This window comes from Sciurus vulgaris, assembly GCF_902686455.1.
Source record: "Sciurus vulgaris genome assembly, chromosome: 16".
NCBI classification, from domain to species: Eukaryota; Metazoa; Chordata; class Mammalia; order Rodentia; family Sciuridae; genus Sciurus; species Sciurus vulgaris.
In genome coordinates this window covers 37,316,184-37,325,649 of record NC_136477.1, presented here as the reverse complement: position 1 = coordinate 37,325,649, position 9,466 = coordinate 37,316,184, and the positions used below count along the sequence as shown (strand labels likewise).

At 38.5% G+C, this 9,466-nt stretch overlaps 1 long non-coding RNA gene across 3 annotated transcripts; it reads right to left on the bottom strand.

The window, feature by feature from the left end:
* Window positions 1-464: 464 nt before the first annotated feature.
* LOC306646667 lies at window positions 465-7,766 on the bottom strand. 3 transcript variants are annotated; one of them, XR_013759934.1, is made up of 6 exons: window positions 7,439-7,766; window positions 5,006-5,135; window positions 4,858-4,911; window positions 3,572-3,703; window positions 1,723-1,809; window positions 465-690 (listed from the first exon to the last, which is right to left on the bottom strand). It is a non-coding gene; the product is annotated as an uncharacterized lncRNA (long non-coding RNA). The 3 variants fall into 3 exon arrangements; XR_013759935.1 differs by having other exon boundaries at window positions 465-643; XR_013759936.1 differs by lacking the exon at window positions 5,006-5,135.
* Between the last annotated feature and the right edge of the window lie 1,700 nt (window positions 7,767-9,466).

Here is a 9,466-nt window from a genome sequence, read left to right as displayed (position 1 = left end):
TATTAAATTTTTTGTCTAATCCTTGACCTGAGAGTTGTCATCAGCTGAAATGTCTGCCATTTGAGCTCCTCCTACATGTCCTCACATGCAGGAAGCTGGTTTCTTAAAGAGTCTGGGTAACCTTCATACTTTTGTTCAAGAAATTAGGGTTTGGGGTGGTGTACCTGGAGTTCACCAAAAAAAAAAAAAAAAAAAAAAAAAAAAAAAGCTGTTCTTTAAGAATGGATGGAATGTTCTGACTAAGCCATTCAGGTATCATCACATGAAGTCTGAAAAACCAATTAAAAATGTTATAAAGGATTAATGTCTGGTCGTCAAAATAAGATGGAGTACATTGTTTTAAAGATTCAATATAATAAAATGCTCTTTGGGATACTTTTGCACAAATTAACACACTCTGCAAAATAACAAAAATAGTAATTTTTAGCTGATAACATTTATTAAGCAATAACTGTGTGCCAGGTACATGCTGAGCCCGTGTCTTTATTATACTGTTACAATACACATCCTTAGCGTTGAGTCAGCTGAAGCTCACAGAGGATGACAGACTTACTCAATGTCCAATCTTCTTCAAGTGATAGAGAATGGACTGCAGTTCAGTCTGACTCTGGAAGCCATCTCATGGACCCAGTACTGCTCCATGCTGCAGAACACGGGTTCACATGGTTTTCTTCTTCATGAAAATTAGCACTAGGATAATTCATTTAAGCCTCAGAACACAGATTGTGAACATTTATTTCCCACTAGATCCCAAAATCTTCAGTGTCTCACCAGGTTCTCCAAAATAGTAAGGCAGATGGGGACCCTAACCTCAGTCTCCTGAGGTGTGGTGTGTTTCACTGCCCCTCTCCATGGGTCAACATCCCATAACCTCAAGTCTGTCGGTCCTGAAGTTAATTACCACTTGCCAGAGGTAAGAGCAGTCGGTGAGCACTTTATGAATTAAAGGACATTGAACACCATCAAAGTTAATCCATTATGTTTTCAACAAGTTACTAAGTTTCAATAAGAACTCTTGTTCACCATAAGTTATAGACTAAACCATTTAATAATGGATAAACTGTGGTATATATACACAATGGAATATTATTCAGCCATAAAGAAGAATAATATTATTGGCATTTGCAGATAAATGGATGGAATTGGAGAATGTCATGCTAAGTGAAATAAGCCAATCCCCCCCACAAAAAAAAAAAAAAAAAAAAAAAAAAAGGTCAAATGTTTGCCCTGGTAAGTAGATGATGATACATAATGGGGGAAGGGGGCGGGGGTGAGAGACGAATGGAGGAACTTTAGATTACGTAGAGGCAAATGAGAGGGAGGAGGGGTGGGGGTATAAAAGATGGTGGAATGAGACATTACATACATGTACATCATTACCCTATGTACATGTATGATTACATGAATGGAATGAATCTACATTGTACACAACCATAGAAATGGAAAGTTGTACCCCATTTGTGTACAATGAATCAAAATGCAGTCTGTAAAAATAAAAATAAAAAGATATACACGGTTGATTTTCACAGGTCTTGATTTCACCCATTGTTGCCAGCCCCAAGAATCTACCAACCATCTTAAGAATTGACAGTTATGTTCAAGATAAAAAGTCTTATTAAGAGAATAAATTAAAATGCTTCACTTTATGGGTACATTTTGAGTCCCAACTCATGTGTGCTCTTCTCTATGACAAATGGGGTGCTTTAGTCCCAACGTACTTACTTTTCTTTGAGAAAGTATGCAATAAATTTAGTTTCCAATTTTTCCTGAACAAGGGAGATAGCTCCAAACATGTCTTTTTGATTCATCCTGAAAAAGAAAATTCAAAGTAAGAAAAACAGAAGCTTTGGGGATGAAGTAAGCCCTGTATAATTTTAATCTTTTTCCTAGGGTTTAGACTTGCCTAAATTAAATGACATTTTAAAGTAGATTTTCATCTAGCTATTTACTGTGATTTTATATATAGATAGTGATAAGGAAATGAATCAGAGACAAAACTTAAAGAGCCAATAAGAGGGAAACTAATAACAATACCTCCCCTAAAACAGCAGTAATGATGTCCAGTTCAGAGCCCAGGATCAGGCAGTGTCAAATGCTTCCCCTGGCCCTCCTGTGCTCCTGCTCTTCATTATGAAAACATACCTCATGTTGCCTCTGCTCTGAGGAGAAGCCCATACAGCAAACTTCCTGAACTCCCTGAAATAAACCACTGGGCAGCTTGAAGCAGTCACCCTTGCCAACTTTCAGAACAGTGACCAAGAAAAATAACTGCTTCCTTCTTTAAGTCACTGAGGTATTGAGGTCGTTTGTTATGCAGCCTATGTCTTCAGAAGCTGACTACTACAACCCATGAGGAATAACCCTAAAAAGATATCTAAAGGTAAAGGAATGAACAAAAGAGAGCTCTCCAGTATTCTGCCTGCTGGTATAAGTGAAATGGTCCCCAGAATTAGTAAGGAGAAATTGATCATTTCTACTGCATTATGAGCCTGGAGGGTACAATCACTTTAAGAGGAAATAAATTATGTCGTGATGTTCCTAGAAATAATCACGTTCTTCCTTGTAAAATTCTTTGGGCAAACTCTTCATCAACATCAATATGACCCTTTTGTGTGTTCCGTCTAATTCTGACATAAAAGATAAATGACAGCAGGTATGAATATCAGTTCACATTTAGCTTACTTTGGAAAATTACCATAGATGTGTTTGATTAGAACTATTCCAAGTTATGAGTCTACATTTTAATTCAAAATGCCTCCCTCATATTAGCCTAAAATTATAAAACTCCAGGGATCATAACCCTTGGGAAGCGGAATCTGTCAAGGTTTTGTAAGGTCATAAGCACCTAAGGACCAACACATTCACTGGACCCAAAGGCTTCCCATCACTTGAGCTGTGGTTCCCTGAAAATATACTAAGTTGGTGGCAGTAGCATCAGGAAATTCCACCTCATTTATTCCCCCTCCTCCTCCCTGCTTCTCCTTCTTTTTGATACATTCTGGTGTCAAAATGCACTGTTAATTGGAAGTGTGGCCCGCTATGTTTCACAAGAACTCCTCACCATCTGTATCACTGTACATGTCACAGTCAGAGTGACACAGATTCAGCTTTTAATCTCAGATGCTCCATGTACTAAGAAGTGACCTGGGGTGACTTCAGTTCTTTGACTTTGGTTTCCTTTTCTATCACATGAGAGGTAGTGATGAGTCTCCAGTGGGTTTATTGAGAAGGTTAGAGGAGATAATCCATATAAAACACGATGAGGCAAGACCTCAAGTTAGTGTTCAGTGTGACCTGTGACCTTGACATCTGATGAAACTGAGAGGAGCAAAGATGGCTTACCTGCAAACTCCCCACCCCCTGCTCCTATGCATAAGCTCCTCAGGCTAGACAACCCTCCTGGTCATGGGGACCAGGCCCCATCCTTTCTTATTCCTCAGAAGTAATACTCAGTTCCCTAACAGCTTGCAGAATTATTCAGAAGAGCCATTCACAGCCTCCTGTGGCAACCAGGGACACCTCTTCTTCTTGGTACTGCAAAGCCTGCTTCACACAGCCCCTGATTACTTACCCTCTTCCTCAGCCAAGTCCCATGCAACCCTGTAGGGTGCCTGGTATTCTCTTCTCCTGGGACGTAAGCATATGTGACCAATAATGATTGTCAGTTTCTTCCGTCCAGTATAAGGTTGGCATCCCCTGAACACTAAAAAAAGGAATCTATCTATTAACGTGGTGGAGAGATGATCCCTACAAACACCCAACACATTGTGAGTCATAAATGGTAAATAGTGCTATAATTTTCTAGAACAATAAACCACAATTTTGTCTTCAGACTCCTCCAAACCCCATGACAGTTTCTTTTCCCCACAATGCAAAGATTGCCAGTTGCTGTCTTTGGTTTGGAAGCTGACATTTGGACACTAGGACTAAGTGAGATGAGTCAGGGACATGACTGTGGAAAAACCAAGGGATATTTGGCCTATACAATTCCTGCTTGGTGGGTCTCACAAAATAAAGGAAACGGAAATCATAAAACGTCAGGTCTGATAGTAACTGACTCAATATCTAGGATCTTTCATCCCACTGTGATCATAAGGGACCATCCCAGAGACATATCAGAGTTATTGGATATGTCTCGGTATTCTGGATGTCATCCCCCAAGAGGATGACAAAAAGCTTGAGTTCAAAGAGGACTCTCGAAGCTAAAGGCGAAGGAGAAGGTAGCAATCCTCAGCTGTTGGTTTCCACTACCTCCTGAAGAGCACATCTTCCTGAAACTTCCACCACTACACTAAATCAGACGTGATGACTATTTTGTTCTCTGTGCTTTCACAGCACCTAGTACGGAGGCTTCATATTTGGAGGACTCTCATAAACGTGTATCGAATGAATGAATATAAATTTAAATTTTTTTATTTGTTCTGTTTTAGATATACATGACAGTAAGAGTGTATTTTGACAGGTTTTACATACATGGAGTATAACTTATTCTAATTAGGATCCCACTCTTGTGGTTGTACCTGATGTAGAGTTACACTGGTCATTTATTCATATAGGCACATAGGAAAGTTAAGTCTCATTCATTCCACTGTCTTTCCTATTCCCACCCCGCTCCCTTCTCTTCATACTCCTTTGTCTAATCCAATGAACTTCTATTCTTCCCTCCCCCAATTTTCCATGTGTTAGCATCCACATATCAGAGAGAAAATGAACGTAAATTTATAAATTGAACACACTGACTATGCTCCTAGCCCAATAAGAGTATAGAATTATAGAACTACTCCTAAAACTTAAGGAAACTATAATATTCGGAGGAAACAAAAACCCAAAAGACTTGGAGAACAAAGGAGAACTCACTGTGTCAAAGAGTGGTTGGCAGCTCCCTGGAAAAGGTGGAGAATTTGTCTGAGTCTGAGAAGACAAGAATGAGAACAAGATAAGGAGTCAGCTGGGCTGGGAATGCATGAATAAATGACCTGTGCTTTCCCGTGGGAGAATATCTTACCTGTTTCTTGCACTATATTTCAAGAAGAAGAAAGCCAACACAGAGCTGAATCAGTGCATGCTGGCCTGCAGGAAATGCTTGCGAGCCTTTCAGATAAATTTTCTTCAATGCAAATTAAATCAAAGAATTTCTAGTGAAAAGAGACAGCAATTTTGTCCCATTTAGCTCTCTTTTGAACAGCAACATTATCAATTTTGAATGTTCTCATCTATGAAATGTAGGGTACCAGTGTGATACTGAAATATTGTTGATACAAAGTAAATGAATTCCTAGCTCAGAAATAAACTCATGAAAAGTGTCAGTTTTCCCTTGATGCTCTTGTTCATTATAAACGGAATAAAAAGAGAGCCATAGTGCAATGAAGACTTGACAAAGCAATGTTGAGGTGACAAATATTTGAGGCATAGAAGTGGAAATGTGACATAAAATATGATCACTAAAGGAAAATAATGGTACCTTTCAAGCTTTATTTTTAAAAAAATGCCCATTTTAGAAATAGGAAACTAAGAGTCATGCTTTTGGGAAAAGACAAGAAGCTAAATTCTCTCTCCTGCAGTGGGGGTGACTCTATGTCAAAATATTGAATTGGAAGTAGAAATATAATCTTAAAATCCTGGATTAATGGACAAAATCACATTAGCAACCTAAAAAGAGTTGCTAACCTTCAGAATAAAATGAATGGTTGCATTTTGAGAAATTATCCCAACTGTATCGTGAATAGGAATAATATTAGGTATTTTTAGTATCCTGAAAGTTGTTTAATGTTTATGAATGATGTGAATAGTTGCTAGGTATCAATTTTTAACACACACACACACACACACACAAACACACACACACACACACATGGTTCCTAGTTATTTTAGATTAATGACTCCATTTCTAGACCAAATGAACAATGTTATTTACTTATATCTGATAAATTTCTCTCAATATCAACCACCAAACAAAATCTGAAAAATGTAATGCTCCTCTTTAGTGAGACAGTCAAGAAACCATTGTGTGTTACGGAGGAGACTTTTCCAGGGATTAAGGATTTGTGATTTGTATCTGAGAGTCTTTGTCATGGTAATTTGAAATACCTTTGAATTAATTCAGAGAACATGGTGAATGCTTTCTTAGTCATTAAAAGGCTGCACTATTAATTCACAAGAAAGAAAGTAAAAAATCAAATTAATGTGAAGATTAGTTAATTTTTTTTCTAAGCTGTCCAGACATTTGAATCAGGCAAGAAAATTAAACCTCATGATATCATAATGTGTCTGAATTCATTTATTCCTGGAGGGAACCACACACTGCTTAGATAAGAACCCCCTCCTCAATCTTCCCCTCCCTGTTCCCCACTTCTACACCCTGAGTGCAGGAAAACCAAGTCCAGCCCCTTCACTGGGATAAATTTTGACCCTGAAATGAGTGGAATCAACCAGGTTAAAAAGCATTGCCCACCAATACCCACGTCCTAAGAAGGGGCAGATGAATTAAGATATGATTATGTGCTTGATAAATCTGTTAGTTCCCAAAGAAAAAATAGATGGTAAGGACATTTCATGAAGAAGAATTAAAGGAGATTAGGGAGTTGGAAATAAAAATCAAACAACAAGGATACTCTATCCACAGCTGACCCCTCCTCTCAGGGGTTTACAGGGTGCTGATACTTGTTTTACATGTATTACCTAGAACAGGGTATAGAACCTGACCAGAAGTCCTCCAGCCCCCAACTTTCCACTTCTTTGGAGTAGTCCCCCAGTGCCTCTGGTTAAGGATCCTTAAAGCCTTCTTTGGGATCCACCAAATGGAGAAGATATTCATTCCCTTACTTTCTGATTATCAGTGGATATAAATAGTACCCCCAACACAAACCACTGGGCAGGAAGGAGCTTCTCTTTGAGACCAACTGCATACTGGGAAACACAGAGAAGATGATCTCCTCTGATCTTCCAAGTTCCTCTCCTAGGGAGTCAACCTGCAAGTAGGAAGAATGTTGGGAGGGATTTTTGTTTGATTACTATGTGTCTGCTATGTTTTTCAGTTACAGGACTATGTAAATATGAAAAAAAGAGAGAGAGAAATCAATTTAAGTTGAGGTGCAGGATGAACAACAAATCAAATATCAGTAGCGAACCTTGTCCAAGCAGCCCACATCTTACATCTTACATCAAGCCCCATGAAGAAAGCGCAGGCACATCTACACCAGCCATTAGTCTCAAAGTCTCCAAATGGATATTTGACTCATTCCAATGGGGCTGAAACCTCTGTAATTGTTTCTTCATTCAGGTCAGCCCCCAAGAAAATCTCATGGGGATATGAATGGAATAGTGGTGTGAGCTCTGTGGCCTTCAGAATCTAGTCCAGTTAGTCTCTTGGCCACACAATAGAATCCCCTGGAAGAACTTTGAAAGTCCTGACACTCATGCCTCAACCTGGATCACTTACCTTAGTGTATCAGGATCAGTAACGTTTTAAACTCTACAGATGTCTCCAGTCTGCATCCAAGATTGTGAATCACTATACTGGTCCATTTCCAGGTCAAGAAGCTATCAGGAAACACAGATTGAATTCTGCAGCTACACTGAGAGTCTTGAGAAGCCCAAACTGGTAACATGGACATCATCAGAAGCTGTGTAATAGGTCACTATTTAAAGTCCAGGACCATGTCATATTTATCTGATATGCTATTCCATTTTATTTCTCCATTACTATTACATGTGGGTCTCTAGTAATACTAAGAACCTTTTGCAAAAAGTTACTTTCCTTAGAACTGTTGTAAAACAATTCCAGAAACAATCTCACACCCATTGGAATTAATAACGAACCTCTTATCCTTTCCACCAGCCCTTGTTTCTTTCTTAATAGAGCCAGTTATGAGTTCGAGCCATTGAATTCTTCTCCTTAAATCACCAGTCAACAAGTTTTACTTAACATTCTAGGCTTTGGGCTTAAATATTAGGTTTAATTAAAAAAAAATCAGAATAAAAGAAGAAACCATTCCTTGGCTCAGCAAGTTAATCTGGATAATCCTACTGCAAATCCTCCTGTTAGGGGCAGATTTGCAAAGCCTCAGTCAGCACAAAGGGGACCTTTCATAAAGCCGCAACCTGCCACATAATGTTTTGCTCCCTTATTCTCAAAAAGCAGGACTTTCCAACAGGATACCTAGCACACTACACAGCTTAAAGTCTTTTTATCTTTAATGTTTTGCCACATTAAAAAAATAAGATCAAGGATATAATTGGAGGTATCACAATAACAAGATGTATACAGAATTTGCAAAAATGTCTTATCCCTGTGATTGCTTGTTTTACCCTATTTCTTCCTTTCTTTATGCTTATAATTATCTTTTTCTCTTATTTCCAATTGTCATCTTTGTTCTCTCTTTCAACCCTCTCTTTCTTTCTTTTCTCCTTTTGCTGTCCAATGAAGAGCTATCTCAGAATATATTCCATATGAAATTTCTAGAGAAATATGGGTTTTTTCCCTGAACTTTCAAAGAGACGGTTTCTTTTCATGCAATCCTATCTCCTTTGCAACGGAATGTGGCATTTGGCTTATAGGATGCTTCAAGACTTCTCAGCTTCTTTGGAGCTGGAGATGAAGGGAAGAATGGGAACTTGTGACTGGCAGGAAGTTTTCTATTTTTATCTGCGAAGTTTCCAGTCGACAGTTCTGCTTGTAGGTGATTTTTATCACTTTAAAAGTTGAAGGAGGACAAAGATTGAGCCATTTCCTTTCTAAAGGGAAAAAAAAAAAAAATCATTTGTGATAATCTCATACAAATAATATCCTGTCAAGGATAACCTGCTTTCCTTTCTAAGTTTTCTGGAATTCTTCTGCACTCCTCTGGGAGAATGACCTGGTGTCTAAAGACAGGGATCAAAATAACTCAGTCAGAGGTTACCCATCTGGGAAAAGAACAAGTATTCAGGAGAAAACATCATGGTGGCATCTGACATTTGTGATCCAACTAGCTGAGAGCTGAGAGCTACAGCTCAGCTCCAGGTTACCATCACCAATCTCCCTTGTGTGCAGTAAATCCAGGAAAGTATCACTCCGCTCAACTACATATGTCTGCTGTTTTTTTCTAAATGCTTCTATACCAGTACTTATTCCATTGTTCTGTGAGATTTACTCTATATTGTTCTCTTCCTCAAATAACTGTTCACTATTTAAGTCAAGGACCATGTCATATTAATCTTTCTCAACCTCTACCCTATATGTAGGAGACACAGGCAGTAGTTAAGCATTTTTTTTAATGTGACAAGTAATGAGTAGTACAACTCAAATGTACTTAAACAGTAAAGTAAGTCTGAACAATCTAGAGGTAAGTCTAGCTTCAGGTGAAGTTCGATCCAGAAGTAATGAAGATATCAAGTGCCTTGTTTCTGTCTGTCTTTTCACTCAGCATCTCATGATGTCAGCACACAGTACCAGGTACATGTCCCTGCACATCCGGTGAATACTTTA